Here is an 18688-nt window from a genome sequence, read left to right as displayed (position 1 = left end):
TTCTTTTTACTACAATGGTATTGTTTCCTTAATTTCTCTTTCTGATACTTCATTGTTAGTGTATAGAAATGCAACTGATTTTTGTATATTAATTTTATGTCCTGCAGCTTTACTGAATTCACTGATGAACTGTAATAGTTTTCTGGTGGCATCTTTAGGATTTTTTACATATAGTATCATGTAACCTGCAAACAGTGATAGTTTTACTTCTTCCTTTCCAATTTGGAAGGAATTCCACTCCTGGTTATATTGAAAAAAACCCCACTAATTCAAAAAGATACATGTACCCCAATGTTCATAGCAGCATTATTTACAATTGCCAAGACGAGAAAGCAGTCTAAGTGTTCATCAACAGATGAATGGATAAAGAAGATATGTTATATATATTTATACACACACACACACACACACACACTGGAATACTACTTAGCCATAAAAACGAATGAAATTTTGCCATTTGCAGCAACATGGCTGACCTTGGAGGGCATTATGCTAAGTGAAATAAATCAGACAGAGAAAGACAAGTACTGTATGATATCACTTATATGTGGAAAATAAAAAATACAACAAACTAGAATATAGCAAAAATGAAACAGACTCATAGATACAGAGAACAAACTAGTGATTACCAGTGGGTGGGAGGGGTGATATAAGGGTAGGGGAGTAGGAGGTACAACTAGTGGGTGTAAGATAGGCTCAAGGATGTATTGTACAACATGGGGAATATAACCAATATTTTGTAATAATTGTAAATGGAAAGTAACTTTAAAAATTGTGTAAGGGGAGACTGGTTCAAGATGGCAGAGTAGAAGGATGTGCACTCACTCCCTCTTGCGAGAGCACTGGAATCACAACTAACTGCTGAACAATCATCGACAGGAAAACACTGGAACTCACCAAAAAAGATACCCCACATCCAAAGGCAAAGGAGAAGCCTCAATGAGATGGTAGGAGGGGTGCAATCACAATAAAATCAAATCCCATAACTGCTGGGTGGGTAACTCACAAACTGGAAAACAATTATACCACAGAAGTCCACCCACTGGAGTGAAGGTTCTGAGCCCCACGTCAGGCTTCCCAACCTGGGGGTCTGGCAACGGGAGGAGGAATTTCCAGAGAATCAGACTTTGAAGGCTACCGGAATTGATTGCAGGACCTTAACAGGTCTGGGGGAAACAGAGACTCCACTCTTGGAGGGCACATACAAAGTAGTGTGCGCATCAGGACCCAGGGGGAAGGAGCAGTGACCCCATAGGAGACTGTACCAGACCTACCTGCAAGTGTTGGAGGGTCTCCTGCAGAGGTGGGTGGTGGCTGTGGCTCACTGCAGGGACAAGGACACTGGCAGCAGACGTTCTGGGAAGTACTCCTTGGTGTGAGCCCTCCCAGAGTCCACCATTAGCCCCACCAAAGGGCCTGTAGGCTCCATTGCTGGTTTGCCTCAGGCCAAACAACCAACAGGGAGGGAACCCAGCCCCACCCATCAGCAGACAAGCGGATTAAAGTTTTTCTGAGCTCTGCCCACCAGAGCAACACCCAGCTCTACCCACCACCAGTCCCTCCCATCAGGAAGCTTGCACAAGCCTTTTTGATAGCCTCATCCACCAGAGGGCAGACAGCAGAAGCAAGAAAAACTACAATCCTGCAGCCTGTGGAGCAAAAATCACATTCACAGAAAGACAGACAAAATGTAAAGGCAGAGGACTATGTACCAGAGGGAGGAACAAGATAAAACCCCAGAAAAACAACTAAATGAAGTGGAGATAGGCAACCTTCCAGAAAAACAATTCAGAATAATGATAGTAAAGGTGATCCAGGACCTCGGAAAAAGAATGGAGGCAAAGATCGAGCAGATGCAGGAAATGTTTAACAAATACCTAGAAGAATTAAAGAACAAACACCTAGAAGAATTAAAGAACAAACACCTAGAAGAATTAAAGAACAAACAAACAGAGATGAACAATACAATAACTGAAATGAAAAATAGAAGGAATCAATAGCAGAATAACTGAGGCAGAAGAACAGATAAGTGACCTGGAAGACAGAATGGTGGAATTCACTGCAGCAGAACAGAATAAAGAAAAAGGAATGAAAAGAAATGAAGACAGCCTAAGAGACCTCTGGGACAACATTAAATGCACCAACATTCTCATTATAGGGGTCCCAGAAGGAGAAGAGAGAGAGAAAGGATCCGAGAAAATATTTGAAGAGATTATAGTTGAAAACTTCCCTAACATGGGAAAGGAAATAGCCACCCAAGTCCAGGAAGCACAGAGAGTCCAAGGCAGGATAAACCCAAAGAGAAACATGCCAAGACACATAGTAATCAAATGGAAAAAATCAAAGACAAAGAAAAATTATTAAAAGCAACAAGGGAATAATGACAAATAACATACCAGGGAACTCCCATAAGGTTAACAGCTGATTTCTCAGCAGAAACTCTGCAAGTCAGAAGGGAGTTGCATGATATATTTAAAGTGATGAAAGGGAAGAACCTACAACCAAGATTACGCTACCAGGCAAGGACCTCATTCAGATTCGACAGAGAAATCAAAAGCTTTAGAGACAAGCAAAAGCTAAGAGAATTCAGTACCACAAAAACATCTCTACAACAAATGCTAAAGGAACTTCTCTAAGTGGGAGGAAACACAAGAGAAGAAAAGGATCTACAAAAACAAACTCAAAATGATTAAGTAAATGGTAATAGGAACATACATATCGATAATTGCCTTAAATGTGAATTGCCTTAAATGCTCCAACCAGAAGACACAGTCTCGCTGAATGGATACAAAAACAAGATCCATATATATGCTGTCTACAAGAGACCCACTTCAGACCTAGGGACACATGCAGACTGAAAGTGAGGGGATGGAAAAAGATATTCCATGCAAATGGAGATCAAAAGAAAGCTGGAGTGGCAATACTCATATCAGATAAAACAGACTTTAAAATAAAGAATGTTACAAGAGACAAGGAACGACACTACATAATGATCACGGGATCAACCCAAGAAGAAGATATAACAATTATAAATATATATGCACCCAACATAGGAGCACCTCAATACGTAAGGCAAATGCTAACAGCTATAAAAGAGGAAATCAACCGTAACACAATAATAGTGGGGGACTTTAACACCTCACTTACACCAATGGACAGATCATCCAAACAGAAAATTAATAAGGAAACACAAGCTTTAAATGACACAATAGACCAGATAAATTTAATTGATATTTATAGGACATTCCATCCAAAGACAGCAGATTACACTTTCTTCTCAAGTGCGCACGGAACATTCTCCAGGATAGATCACATCTTGGGTCACAGATCAAGACTTGGTACATTTAAGAAAATTGAAATCATATGAAGCATCTTTTCTGACCACAACACTATGAGATTAAAAATAAATTATAGGGAAAAAAACATAAAAAACACAAACACATGCAGGCTAAACAATACGTTAGTAAATAACCAAAAGATCGTTGAAGAAATCATAGAGGAAATCAAAAAATACCTAGAGACAAATGACAACAAAAGCATGACAATCCAAAACCTATGGGATGCAGCAAAAGCAGTTCTAAGAGGGAAGTTTATAGCAATACAATCCTACTTCAAGAAACAAGAAAAATCTCAAATAAACAATCTAACCTTACACCCAAAGGAACTAGAGAAAGAAGAACAAACAAAGCCCAAAGTTAGTAGAAGGAGAGAAATCATAAAGATAGAGCAGAGGGTCTTCCCTGGTGGTACAGTGGTTAAGAATCCACCTGCCAATGCAGGGGACACAGGTTCAAGCCTTGGTCCGGGAAGATCCCACGTGATGCAGAGCAACTAAGCGTGTGCGCCACAACTACTGAGCCTGCGCTCTAGAGCCCGTGAGCCACAACTACTGAGCCCGTGTGCTACAACTACTGAAGCCCGCATGCCTAGAGCCTGTGCTCTGCAACAAGAGAAGCCACTGCAATGGGAAGCCTGCGCACTGCAACGAAGAGTAACCCCCACTCACCACAACTAGAGAAAGCTCGCACGCAGCAACAAAGACTCAATGCAGCCAAAAATAAATTAATTAATTAAAAAACAAGATCAGAACATAAATAAATGAAAAAGAAACAGAAAACAATAGTGAAGATAAACAAAATTGATAAACCTTTAGCCAGACTCATCAAGAAAAAGAGGGAGAGAACTCAAATCAATAAAGTTAGAAATGAAAAAGGAGAAGTTACAATGGACACCGCAGAAATACAAAGCATCCTTAGAGACTACTATAAGCAACTCTATGCCAATAAAATGGACAACCTGGAAAAAATGGACAAATCCTTAGAAAAACACAAGCTTCCGAGACTGAACCAGGAAGAAATAGAAAATATGAATAGAGCAATCACAAGTAATGAAATTGAAACTGTGATTAAAAATCTTCCAACAAACAAAAGTCCAGGACCAGATGGCTTCACACATGAATTCAATCAAACATTTAGAGAAGAAGTAAAACTGTCACTGTTTGCAGATGGCATGATACTATATACATAGATAATCCTAAAGATGCTACCAGAAAACTATTAGAGCTAATCAAAGAATTTAGTAATGTTGCAGGATACAAAATTAATGCACAGAAATCTCTAACACCTATCCTTCTCAAACTCTTCCAAAAAATTGCAGAGGAAGGAACACTCCCAAACTCATTCTACAAGGCCACCATCAACTTGATACCAAAACCAGACAAAGATACTACAAATAAAGAAAATTACAGACCAACATCACTGATGAATATAGATGCTAAAATCCTCAACAGAATACTAGCAAACAGAATCCTACAACACATTAAAAGGATCTTACACCATGATCAAGTGGGATTTATCCCAGGGATGCAAGGATTCTTCAGTATATGCAAATCAATCAATATGATACACCATATTAACAAATTAAAGAATAACAACCATATGATCATCTCAGTAGATGCAGAAAAAGCTTTTGACAAAATTCAACACTGATTTATGATAAAAACTCTCCAGAAAGTAGGCATAGAGAGAACCTACCTCAACATAATAAAGGCTATATATGACAAACCCACAGCAAACATCATTCTCATTGGTGAAAACCTGAAATCATTTCCTCTAAGATCAGGAGCAAGACAAGGATGTCCAATCTCGTCACTATTATTCAACATAGTTTTGGAAGTCCTAGCCATGGCAATCAGAGAAGAAAAAGTAATAAAAGGAACACAAATTGGAAAAGAAGAAGTAAAACTGTCACTGTTTGCAGATGACATGATACTATACATAGATAATCCTAAAGATGCTACCAGAAAACTATTAGAGCTAATCAATGAATTTGGTAATGTTGCAGGATACAAAATTAATGCACAGAAATCTCTGGCATTCCTATACACTAACAACAAAATATCAAAAAGAGAAATTAAGGAAACAATCCCATTCACCATTGCAACAAAAAGAATAAAATACCTGGGAATAAACCTACCTAAGGAGGTAAAAGACCTGTGCTCAGAAAACTATAAGACACTAATGAAAGAAATCAAAGATGACACAAACAGATGGAGAGATATACCATGTTCTTGGATTAGAAGAATCAATATTGTGAAAATGACTATACTGCCCAAAGCAATCTACAGATTCAATACAATCCCTATCAAATTACCAATGGCTTTTTTTTTTATAGAACTAGAACAAAAAATCTTAAAATTTGTATGGAGACACAAATGACCCTGAATAGCCAAAGCAATCTTGATGGAAAAAAATGAAGCTGGAGGAATCAGACTCCCTGACTTCAGATTATACTGAAAACTCCAGTAATCAAGACAATATATTACTGACACAAAAACAGAAATATAGATCAATGGAACAGGATAGAAAGCCCAGAGATAAACCCATGCACCTATGGTCAACTAGTCTGTGACAAAGGAGGCAAGGATATACAATGGAGAAAAGACAGCCTCTTCAATAAGTGGTGCTGGGAAAACTGGACAGCTACATGTAAAAGAATGAAATTAGAACACTTCCTAACACCATACACAAAAATAAACTCAAAATGGATTTAAGACCTAAATGTAAGACCGGACACTATATAACTCTTAGAGGGAAACATAGGAAGAACACTCTTTGACATAAATCACAGCAAGATCTTTTTTGACCCACCTCCTAGAGTAATGGAAATAAAAACAAAAATAAACAAATGGGACCTAATGATACGTAAAACCTTTTGCACAGCAAAGGAAACTATAAACAAGATGAAAAGAGAACCCCCAGAATGGGAGAAAATATATGCAAACAAATCAACGGACAAAGGATTAACCTACAAAATATATAAACAGCTCATGCAGCTCAATGTTAAGAAAACAAACAACCCAATCAAACAATGGGCAGAAGACCTAAATAGACATTTCTCCAAAGAAGACATACAGATGGCCAAGAAGCACATGAAAAACTGCTCAACATCACTAATTATTAGAGAAATGCAAATCAAAACTGCAATGAGGTATCACCTCACACCAGTTAGAATGGGCATCATCAGAAAATCTATGAACAGCAAATGCTGGAGAGGGTGTGGAGAAAAGGGAATCCATTTGTACTATTGGTGGGAATGTAAATTGGTACAGCCACTATGAAGAACAGTATGGAGGTTCCCTAAAAAATTAAAAATAAAATTACCATATGACCCAGCAATCCCACTCCTGGGCATATACCCAGAGAAAACCATAATTCCAAAAGACACAGGTACCCCAATGTTCATTGCAGCACTGTTTACAATAGCCAGGTCATGGAAGCAACCTAAATGCCCATCAACAGATGAATGGATAAAGAAGATGTGGTGCATATATACAATGGAATATTACTCAGCCATAAAAAGGAATGAAATTGGATCATTTGTAGAGACGTGGATGGACCTAGAGACTGTCATACAGAATTAAGTAAGTCAGAAACAGAAAAACAAATATCGTATATTAACACATATATGTGGAATCTAGAAAAATGGTACAGATGAACCAGTTTGCAAGGCAGAAATAGAGACACAGATGTAGAGAACAAATGTATGGACACCAAGGGGGGAATGGTGGTGGTGGTGGTATGAATTGGGAGATTGGGATTTACATATATACACTAATATGTATAAAATAGATAACTAATAAGAACTTGCTGTATAAAAAATAAATAAAAATTTTTTTAATTATGTAAAAAATCCTGGAGTAAGGATGTCATAAAAGAAGGAATGATTAATTTGATCACATATAAATATAAAATTTCTGCACGGTAAAAATACCAAAAGCAAAATTAAAAGGCAAATAACAAACTGAAAAGTATTTACAACTCATTTCATAAGCAGATAGCTAATTTCACTGGTATGTAAGAGCTTTAACAAATCAATAAGGAAAAGATGAGCAACTTAATAGAAAATTTGATAAAGACTGAAAAAGTAGTTCACATAAAAGGAAATACAAATGGCTCATGAAAAAGTATTTAAACTTGCTCATAGTATGAGAAATGGAAATGAAACTACCCTTAGATACAATATTCTCAGGAATCAGATTATCAAAGATAAAGAGTGGCATGAACATAAATTGGTACAGTCTTTATGCCAGGCCGTTTGGCAATATCTGTTACATTGCAGATGCAAATACCTTTTGATCCATCAATTCTACTTCTATGAATTAGCTGTACAATCATACTCCCATATATGTGAACTGATATATGAACAAGGTTATTATTATTATTTTTTGCCTCATTGTTTGTAATAGCAAAGGATAGGGAATAATCTACATGTTTACCATTGTGGAAGTGTTTAAGCAAATTATTTGACTTGTATTCAGAATACATAAAGAGCTGTACAACCAAAAATGAGACAAAAAACTCAACTAAAAAATAGGCAAAAGATTTGAACAAACATTTCACCAAAGAAGATATTACAGATGGCAAAGCACACATGAAAGAAAAGATACTCAATTTTGTTAATCAATAGGGAAATGAAAATTAAGGCCACAATGCAGTACCACTTTACAAACACCAAGATGGCTAAAATTACAAAGATTGATGATACTAAGTGATGATAAGGATGTGAAGTAACTGGAACCGTCAAACATTTCTGGTGGGAAGGCAGCCTCTTTGGAAACGAGTTTGGCAATTTCTTACTACGTTCTTACATTTACCAATTGACCCTGCAAACCCACTCCTAGGTATTTACCCAAGAATGTTGAAAACATATGTCCACACAAAGACTTGTACTTGAATGTTCATAACAGCTTTATTCATTGTCACCCCAACTGGAAACAACCCCATTGTCCATCAACAGGTGAATGGTTAAGGAAGTTATGGTTTCAATATACCATATACCATTCCATCCATCTATGATGGAATAGCACTCAGCGGTAAAAAGGAACAAGTATAGTGATACATCAACATGAACAAATCTCACAGACTTCATATTGAATGAGGGAAGTCAGACACAAAAGATTACATATTGTATGATTCTCTTTAGTGAAGAAGAAAAACTATCCTATAGTGATTGAAATCAGACCAGTGGTTGCCTGAAGCATGTGGTGGTGGAATGGAGGAGATTTACTAAAACGGTCACAAGGGAATGTTCTGGGGTGTTGGTGGTTACATGGGTGTATACGTATGTCAAAAGTCATCAACCTGTATACTTAAAATCTATGAATTTTGTTGTATATAAATTATATCTCAATAAAGACAAATTGCAGAAGAATGTATGTAGATTTTTGTCATTCATATACTTGTTTTTATACATATAGGATCTCTCTGAAAATACATACAAGAAACTGGTGATACTAGTTGACTCCAGGGAGAAGAACTGAACGGATGAGGAAGGGACTCTACTTTCTATATCTTTTAATTTTACACCTTGTGAATATTTGAAAAATTAAAATATTTTCAATGCTTCTCCTCCAATTTCCTTTATTCTCTACTTCTGGTGTTCCCTTTAGATGTCTTTTGGAACCTCTCAGTCTTGAGAGGTTCCTCCTTGTCTCTCAGCTGCTTTTTCATATTTTAAAATCTCAGTCACTGGCCTACTTTTGGGTGAATTCTTCCATGCTGGCTTCCAATTCTTTAATTTTCTTTTTAACTATGTCCAGTCTAGAGTTCATACCCTTTGTTGATATTTTTAAGAATTACAATTATTGTATTTTTCACTTCCGAGATTTTTAATTGGTGTTTTGCCTGTCCATCCGTTCTTTTTTAGTTCTGCATGTTTTTATTTCAAAATGTATTACCACTACTTCCATCTTTGTGAAAGTAAATATTATTCTTACTGATTTCTCTGAGTGCCCTAAACACACTTGTTTTAAACTTTTGTCAGACTGTTCAACAAAATTAATTTAATCTTGGAATGAAGTAATGTTCCAGTTATTGGCTTTGGTTGGCTGTTTCTCATCATTTGATTTCTGTGTGTATTTTCGAGTTTCATTTGTTAGTTCATTTTCAGTGGAAGGTTCTTGGTTTGGTTTTGCTTTTTTCTTTCCTTTTTGGTTCCACCCTTCTCTGTCTAGTGATTTTATAATAGCCTTCAGGCCCGGTCTTATGTAAGCATTTGGGGACTCCTGCTTCTTCCAGTGATACTGGGAATATTCAGTTACTGAACCATCTGGGGTCTGGCATATTTGCTATCTGCAGGGGTGAGTCTCTCTTCTCTCACCTCCCCAGGCCAATGACTGTTTTTAAGCCATAGCTCCATCAGTGGTTGTCAGCCGTTTATTTTGAGCTCCTTTCTGGATCCAGGGTACTCCATTCCAGACCTTGGTGTTAATCAATGAATGTGGCTCAGCTGCTCTCTCATGAGAGCACTTTTAGTTCCTGTTCTCTGCAGGAGATGCACCCCCAGGACCACTGCTATACCTGCTTTATGTCAGGAACCCAGCATGCCCTGGCTTCAGTCTTGCTCACTGCTCTATGTTCTGGTCCATGGAGATGTTCATCTTGTTTTTGAGCCCTGCTTTGATCTTTTTGTCCCCTCCCTCATCATTCTCTTTTTCACTTTGCGTTTGGTAACACGGGGAGGATGTGCATCTTGCCTTCATACTTTTCTTTAAATTGATTCACCTTTCTTCCTTAGAATTATTTGCAGAAATAATATCCATGGACTCATGAGTCAACTGTCCTGGCTGTTTTCCAATATACATTAAAAATACCTTACGTGAGGGCTCCCCTGGTGGCGCAGTGGTTGAGAGTCTGCCTGCCAATGCAGGGGACATGGGTTTGTGCCCCGGTCCGGGAAGATCCCACATGCCGCGGAGTGGCTGGGCCCATGAGCCATGGCCGCTGGGCCTGCACATCTGGAGCCTGTGCTCCGCAACGGGAGAGGCCACAGCAGTGAGAGGCCCACGTACTGCAAAAAAAAAAAAAAAAAGAACAAAGGTTCTTTAAAAGGGGCTTCCCTGGTGGCGCAGTGGTTGAGAGTCCGCCTGCCGATGCAGGGGACACGGGTTCGTGCCCCGGTCTGGGAAGATCCCACATGCCGCGGAGCGGCTGGACCCGTGAGCCATGGCCATTGAGCCTGCGCGTCCGGAGCCTGTGCTCCGCAACGGGAGATGCCACAACAGTGAGACGCCCACATACCGCAAAAAAAAAAACCTTACGTGAAAAATTTTGAAATCCTTATTTATCTTGCCCTAAATCATATTCTGTACCAATATTTCTCATATTTGCTATGTATGTGAACCACCTGGGGAATCTAATGAAAATGTAGATGTTGATTTAGGAGGTTCAGCGTGGGGCCCGAGACTCTGCATTTCTAGCAAGCTCCCAGGCAATGCTGATGCTGCTGGTTGGGGACCATACAATGACTAGCAAGGTGTGTACCACAGTCTGAGAAGCATAGGAGCAGAGGATATTAATAGTAATTGTCAGTGCTGGGACCTGAACTTAAGTGGTGTCACCCCAGAGGCCCAGCACTGGGCCACTTTGTGTTCTCCTGATGTCCTCCGCCTCTAGCCTGAGTCCTTACCAAAAGTGGAGTGAGGCACAGATGGTGGGCTGTGCTTCAGGTCATTTTTCTATTCATGTGCCAGCCTGTTGCACCAGCTTTGTTTACTAGACTTGCTGTTTTTCTGGGACATTTTTTTTCTCAGGAGGAAAATTCCTTTATAAAAATGTCTCCTGGTCATCTGCCACACCAGTGCAAGGCCCAGACATGCCTGAGTCCTGGATGACTAATGGCTTTACCCTGTAGCTGGACCTCTGCTTTTCAGATGTGTGCTTCCAACTAAACTGTGTGTGCCTCAAGACCAGAGACTCTTTATTGTATGGAGTCACATCCTGAATACCCAATGAGGAGCTCAGGAGATATATGCTTGTCCACCTGACTTTGTCCCTGGTACCTTTCTAAATAAAACGTGCAAAGTTTGAATACTTCACCTTTTCCTACAACCTACCGTGGAATTAATCAGCAGCAGCATGAGCATCCAGAGACCTTAGTCACTGATATTTCAGAAGAACATTTGGGTAGAAAACTGCATGGAAACAAGATATGCTGTGATAAAGGTAGAAATCCAGGTGATTCTTTTAGGGCCCAGTGGAATCTTCTATTTAGACTTGTTTATATTCCTTTTTCAAAGAGAGGTATGTATCTTTCTGTGTATTTGAAGGCAACTTCATCTCGCAGAATTGCTACTTAATCATGATGGTGCTGTGTTTCTGTGAAATAAGCCCGTGGCAATTTAAGAGTCATGAGTCATTCATGGTACTGAATTGCTATTTGAAATGCAGAGACATCTTTCTGTCTCCATCAATCTGCAGTGGACCCTAAGGACAAGCCATCTTGAGAACATGAGTCAAGCACTTGTGCACTCAATATTTAGGAAATGAGTTTTGGCTTTTTTTTTACCCTATTCACTCATCAGTAATGGTGAGATTTGCTGTGAAACAAAAAGTCTTGGCTCTTCTTAATAATTTTCAAACCGTTCAGTGCCTCTGCATTGAGCTACAGTTTTTGTTTCCTTAGATGTGTCCTCCCCTTGGTTTTCCATGGCCAAAAGCCATGACCGGAAAGGTTGTGTGTGAACAGTGCTCTGGAATCCAGAGACCAGCCCCCACCTGTACAACCAAGGGCTTCTCGGATTTCAGTGTTAGAATTCAGAACACCAGAAAACAAACCAAAAACAACAGCAACAGGCCACCGTCAAAGCATCCAGTCTTCTAGGGAGATTGATTCAAACGTCAAGCCCAGGACCAACCTCAGAGATTCTGATTTAACTAGTCTGGCATGGAGCTCAGGAACCTGCATGTTTAACCAACCCCACCCCACTCTGCCCCAGGTGATATGAACATCACCCTTTGAGGAGCCTCCCTGTGTAGAGAGGACTTCAGTGGCTCAGCCTTCCGTTTGCAAATCCCTCATCCCCTGCTGTGCATAAGACCCTTTAAACAGGAATGGAGTCCCGAGCCTGGCTGTCAGCTTCTGTAGCCTCACTCCCTGGCTCCTCACCAAGTCTCTGTGTCCTCTGTGCCTCAGTGTTCCCTACTAAAAGGTGAGCGATATGGATCCCTGCCATTTGAGAAGGTTGTACAGGCAAATAAACTCATGTTGGTGACAGTGATCAGTGAAGAGTATTCATGGAACCAGAATTGGAACTTTGTTTTATAGAGTACTGTGACTGACTCTCACTCCTTTGAGATTTTCAAGGGGGTCCAGTCTTATTACCAAAGAGGAATATTTCACAAATGGAGGAAATTAGGCTCCAGGAAGCTGACATTTGTTTTTCTTCGTCGCTGTGTACCAGGGCTGGGTGTATTTGTCTGAGAATCTTCCTTTTTGACAAACTTTGGGGAATGAGAGCCAAGTGAATCCTGAGGGAGCAGAGGGGGGCTCTAAGCTCCAGATGCCTCTAAAGGTTTCCTTTTTTTGTGACTTTCTTTCCTAAAGGAGACGGTGGGCCGATAGAGGGACGCTATGTTCAGTGCTACACAGCTCAGATTCACTGGGTCAGGCAGCTCTGCAAGTTCCTTTATGTGTGTTAAAAAATGCTTAATGCCTTTTGACATTAAGAGCCCCAAGAACTTGCTATCATATTAGCGAATCCTCTGAGGGAGAGATTCCTGAACAAATCTGTGAGGTCACGCCTAGGCCGGCTGTTTCTGCCTCGGGAGCTCAGCCATGCCAGCCTCTGGGGTGCCCAAGCATAATAAACCGCCCACAGAGCAGGCTCCAAGTGCATGGGGGAAGGTGGTCGCAGTTTCACTTGGAGGTAAAACCTGATTTATTTTTCAGCCATGAAAATATTAGAAAAGGAAGATGTCATTTGCCACATTTTAGTTAAAAATATAAGGACCTTTTAAAAAACACAAATTTCCTAGCATGGAGTGGCATTCAACAGTTTTGCAATTAAAATGATAATGAAACATTTCTCATAAGAACTTCTCTTTAAAATCAGTGCGATGGGTTCACAGCACACCATTAGAAGGAATTATGTAAAGCAGCCTCTCTGTTCCAAGTTTTAAGATCTAATTTATTCCAGATTCTGCGGGAAAAAACCGTTCATGTGACAAGCCTGCTAACAGATGTCAATTTAGTTTTATAGCACATGCCTGCACTTCAGAGTCAGAAAGTGGAGATTATTCTTTTCGCCTGCTGTTTATTACACGACACAGCTTCATAACACTATGCCCTGGAGGACAGCTGATTAATAACCTATGGGCAAGCAACTTATCACTCGCTTTCGTCTTCTGCAGTGTTGAGTGTAAGCTTTATTTCACATTGCCCTTTCGGATTAAGAGAGGTGCTGGAAAAAGCAAAGGTGACAGAAAATAGATTTTTCTGTTTTAATGTCATGTAGGTCAGAGGACAGATTATACTGTAGTGAAGAGAAATAAGAGAAAAAATAGGAATTATTCAACCAGATAGAACTGAATCTATATAAAAATGTTTTTGTAGTGTTGGTTGGTAAAACAAAGTAATTCTGTATGAAAGATATTATGTCAAACCAACCGTAACAAGAACTCTCCACTTCTTCACATTCACAGGGCCCATTTCTCAGTGTTGACATGGTATAGTAATTATTGGTTTATATGTTACATTTCTGTTCACATTCCCATCTGTCCAGCCCATCCTTCCATTTATCCATCCCTCCATCCATCTAATAAATATTTATTAAGCATCTTCTATATGCAAGGACCTGTGCTTAAATAATAAAGATGTAGGGGCAAACAAGTCTCTTTTTAATTGAAAAATTTTTTAATTGTGGTAAAATACACATAACAGAAAATTTACTATCTTAACTATTTTTAAGTGTGGTTCAGTAATGCTGTGTATGTTCACATTGTTGGGAATCTCTAGAACATTTTCATCCTGCAAAACTGAAACTCTGTACTCATTAAACACCAATTCCCCTCTTCCCCCAGCCCTTGGCAGCCACCATTCTACTTTCTGTTTCAATGAATTTGACTATGCTAGGTGCCTCATATAAATAGAATCATACACTATTTGTCTTTTTGTGACTTATTTCACTTAGCATAATGTCCTCAAGATTCATCCATGTTGTAGCATGTGACAGGATGTCCTTTCTTTTGAAAGCTGAATAATATTCCCATGTACATATATACCACAGTTTTGTTTATCCATTTATCTGTCAGTGGACAGTTGGGTTGCTTCCACCTCTTGCCTATTGCGAGTAATGCTCACAAAGGGTGTGCAAATATCTTTCAAAACCCTGCCTCTAGTTCTTTTGCATATATACCCAGAAATGGAATTGGTGGATCCTATGGTAATTCTATTTTTAATTTTTTTGAGAAACTGCCATACAGTTTTTCATAGTGGCTGCACCACTTTACATTTCTACAAACAAGTGTCTTAAGATTTAACACATTTCTAAAAAGGCAGAAATGTGAATCTGTAATGAGTGCCACAGAGAAGTGCGATGTGCTATGGGTAGTGTTTAACAGAGAAATCCAATCTAATATGCCATTTATTTTTGTATTCCTGATGCCTAGTCGATAGTGGGGACTCTGTAAGTGTTCGCTGGGTGGGAGAGTAGGCCATGGAGACCCTTTTCCTTTGTTTCCTTCCTGCTATGCAGCTGCCCTCTGCTCTGCAGGAATGGTAATGGAGGTCAGTGAGAGCATTTGTTAATAGATTACTAGCTTTTCCTTGGTTGCCTCTACGGCTCTTTGGCAAGATTATGGAAAACATTTTCCCAGTAATGTTCTTTTTCTTATTCTGTACCTCGTCTAATATTTAGAGATGTTGAGATGTTTCCACCAGATATGTCCCTGCCTCTTCTTTGCGGGAGAAAAAAGAAAGCTGCCTGAGTATGTAAGATGACAGTGTAGTGATGTTAGGGAGTCGTGGGGTATTCAGGGAGAAAATGTTCTTTCTATTCTTAGAACACTGCCTCTATTCCCTAGAAAATTTTGTTCTGTCAAGATAGCAAAAGGGCCTCTCGCTCATTTTCTCATTCCAGTAACATTTTTCTCAATCCTGTGCTATTTATAGATACTTTCAGTTGAAATTTCATTTTTGAGATTTTTCAAGGGATTGTCTGATATTTAAGATATATAGGCATATTTGGAGACTTAAACTTCTTGATCCTGGTTTTACAAAAGGAATCTGTTTATCTGATCCCCAAACCAACGAAAGTCATGTTTATTATTCTGCCCAGTTTTTAATTTTGTTAGCAATTGAGGCAAAGGAAGAGGCTGGCTACAAAAATACTTGGCACAGCTCTTTCCTTAGAAACTTAGATTGGTTTTGCTGTTTGCTATGGCATTATTATTCTGATGGGCTAGAGAGATCCAGTTATCTCTGAAATGAGTCCTGAGGGTTTCTCACAGTTGCCCTGCATATGGTATTGGCAGAGGAAAACAAACGTTGATGACATTTTCCAAATGCTGTTTTGGGGGCAAGTGGGAGTATGGGGCCAGGTTGCCCAGTGGAGGGGTCACTGGCTTTCAGCCAAAAGGGCTCTAATGCTGCCTTTCCCTCCTGCTAGTTGTGTGAAAAGCACAGGCAAATTAAGCCCTCTGAGCCATGCTTTATTTTTCTGTAAAATGGGGATGATAATACCTTTTGTGTGAGATTGTTAGGATTAAAGACAAAAGGTCTATAAAGAACCTAGCACACAGTGCCTGGGCTGTTGATCCCCAGATGGCAGCTGTTTATTTAATAGTTACTGGGTTGAATTGATTTGAATTGTTTTAGGCCAATATTCAAATACTTGGAATGGAATATTATGGTGTAGACCATTTGGTGTATTTCATTGTTCTTCTGCTTTCTTAGTGATAGTGGGGTATTTCCGATAGGTCAACCATTTACTCTAGAAAACGTTAGAGAGTCAGTATCCTGGATTGGATTTTGGAAGTGCTTAGAACAGCAGCAGTGTGAATCTGATGTCCAGACATCCCTTCAGTGTCCCTGGGATCAATCTTTCTGCAGTGACAGTAATAAATATAGTTGGTGTGCATTTCAAATAGTTCACCTGCTTCATGGCATTGGTAGAAATCTTGTAATTCAGTCATTTTTTCCCATGTCCATGTCTTGGGTATAAGCCCCACAGGCATATTGAGTATACCATTGTGGAATCATTTGGGTGGTGAGTATTGATGTTTTCGAAGGTATTTTATATAGTATTAACTCTTTAATACTTGCCACTACATTTGCCTTATGACGTTGAATCTCCCCTAGGTTGATCTTTCTCTCTCTGAAACCCTCTGTTAGATAATTTTGACTCCTTTTTGGAGACATGTCAGGTATAGCACCAACTGTTGGCTGAACTAAGTGCTCAAGAATATTCTGAATAACTAAATTTTCTGACTAAATGAAAGAGGTGCTGTTGCCCACCTCTGTCTTTATTGTTCCTCTACTGTGCTACTTACTGTGTTAAGTATAAACACCTCATCTGATGTGTAAGGTCTCAATTCAGTTTCCAACTTCTTTATTTTCCACCACTTTTCTACAGATATTCTATGCTCTAACCTAACTAGACAATTTTATTTCCAACTTGCCAAAACTTCCTCACCCCATATAACTTCAGTCACAATTCCTTTTGTCACTAATATTTTCTCTGTATCTGAACAAGTCAAAATTTCACTCATCTTTCAAGGCCTGTTTCAAATGCTGTCTCATCCACAAAGCTGTTCTTAAAAACATTTATTTTAGTGGTTTTTAATTATATAAATTACATATGTTCATTGTAGAAAATTTAGATAATAGAGAACACAGAAGGTAAAAAGGTGAAAATTAAAATCACCTTTAATTCTACCTCTAAGGTAACTACTATTAATACATATAGTCACTCCTTTCAGATTATTCTCTGTATAGTAAATATATTTTAACAAAATTAAAATGGGATCATACTGTATATGCTGTTTTATAATCTGCTCTTTTGTTATTGACTGTATTTTTTAGAGCAGTTTTATGTTCACAATAAAATTGAGCAGGAGGTACAGAGATTTCCAGTATACTCCCTGCCCCCGACACACGCAGAGCTCCCATTATCAACGTTCCCCACTAGAGTAGTACATAGTTTATGTTGTGATTCAGTCTTGGTGTTGTACATTCTGTGGGTTTGGACAAATGTGTGATGACATGTATCATTATTATGCTATCATGAAGAGTATTTCCACTACCCTAAAAATCCTCTGTTTTTACTTCTTCATCTCTCCCGTTGCCCCCTTGTCCCAGACTGCTGGCAACCGCTGATCTTTTTACTGTCTCCATAGTTTTGCCTTTTCCAGAATGTCATACAGTTGGAATCATACAGTATGTAGCCTTTTCAGATTGACTTCTTTCACTTAAAAATATGCATTTAAGTTTCTTTCATGTCTTTTCATGGCTTGATAGCTCTTTTTATTCTTTTTTTTTTAGTGTTGAATAATATTCCATTATCTGGATGTATCACAGTTTATCTATTCACCTACTGAAGGACATCTTGATTGCTTCCAAGTTTTGGCAATGATAAATGCAGCTGCTATAAATATCCATTTGCTGTTTTTTGTGTGGAAATGTTTTCAGCTCCTTTGGATTTTATAGAAATAGCGTGTTTAATATTGTATGAAACTGCAAAACTGTCTTCTGAAGCGGCTGTACCAGACCATTATGTATTCCTACTAGCAGTGAATGAGAGTTCCTGTTGTTCCACATCCTTGCCAGCATTTAATGTCAGTGTTACAAATTTTGGTCATTCTAATAGGTGCATAGTGGTATCTCATTGCTGTTTTAAGTTGCATTTGCCTGATGACTGACATATGATGTGGAACATTTTTTCTTATACTCAATTGCCATATGTGTGTCTTCTTTGGTGAGGTGTGTGTTAAGGTCTTTGCCTAATTTTTAATCTGGTTGTGTGTTTTCTTATTGCTGAATTCAAAGAGTTTTTTCTCTGTTTTTGGATGTATCCCTTGCAAATATTTTCCCCAGTCTGTCACTTATCTTTTTCTCTTGACATTTTCTTTCACAGAGCAGAAGTTTTTAGTTTTAATGAAGTCCAGTTTATCTTATTTCTTTCATGGATCATGTCTCTGGTATGGTATCTAAGAAATCATTGTTAAATCCAAGGTCGTCTAGATGTTCTCCTATGTTATCTTCTAGGAGTTTTATAGTTTTGTATTTTACATTTAGGTCTGTTATCCATTTTGAGTTAATTTTTGTAAAGGGTGTAAAGTCTGGGTCTAGTTTCTTTTTTTTTTTTTGTAGGGGATGTCCAGTTTTTCTAGCACCATTTGTTGAAAAACTT

General features: G+C 38.8%; 1 protein-coding gene and 1 pseudogene across 2 annotated transcripts in view; one reads left to right on the top strand and one right to left on the bottom strand.

Annotated features, from left to right (window-relative positions):
• The window catches only part of METTL24 (methyltransferase like 24), a 105767-nt gene that overhangs the window by 57966 nt on the left and 29113 nt on the right, over positions 1-18688 (top strand). The window lies entirely within an intron of this gene.
• The window catches only part of LOC308626238 (small ribosomal subunit protein eS8-like), a 32228-nt pseudogene that overhangs the window by 1444 nt on the left and 12096 nt on the right, over positions 1-18688 (bottom strand). The window lies entirely within an intron of this gene.

Source organism: Mesoplodon bidens, assembly GCF_964165515.1.
Source record: "Mesoplodon bidens genome assembly, chromosome: 12".
NCBI lineage: Eukaryota > Metazoa > Chordata > Mammalia > Artiodactyla > Ziphiidae > Mesoplodon > Mesoplodon bidens.
This window is presented reverse-complemented; position numbering and strand designations above follow the sequence as displayed.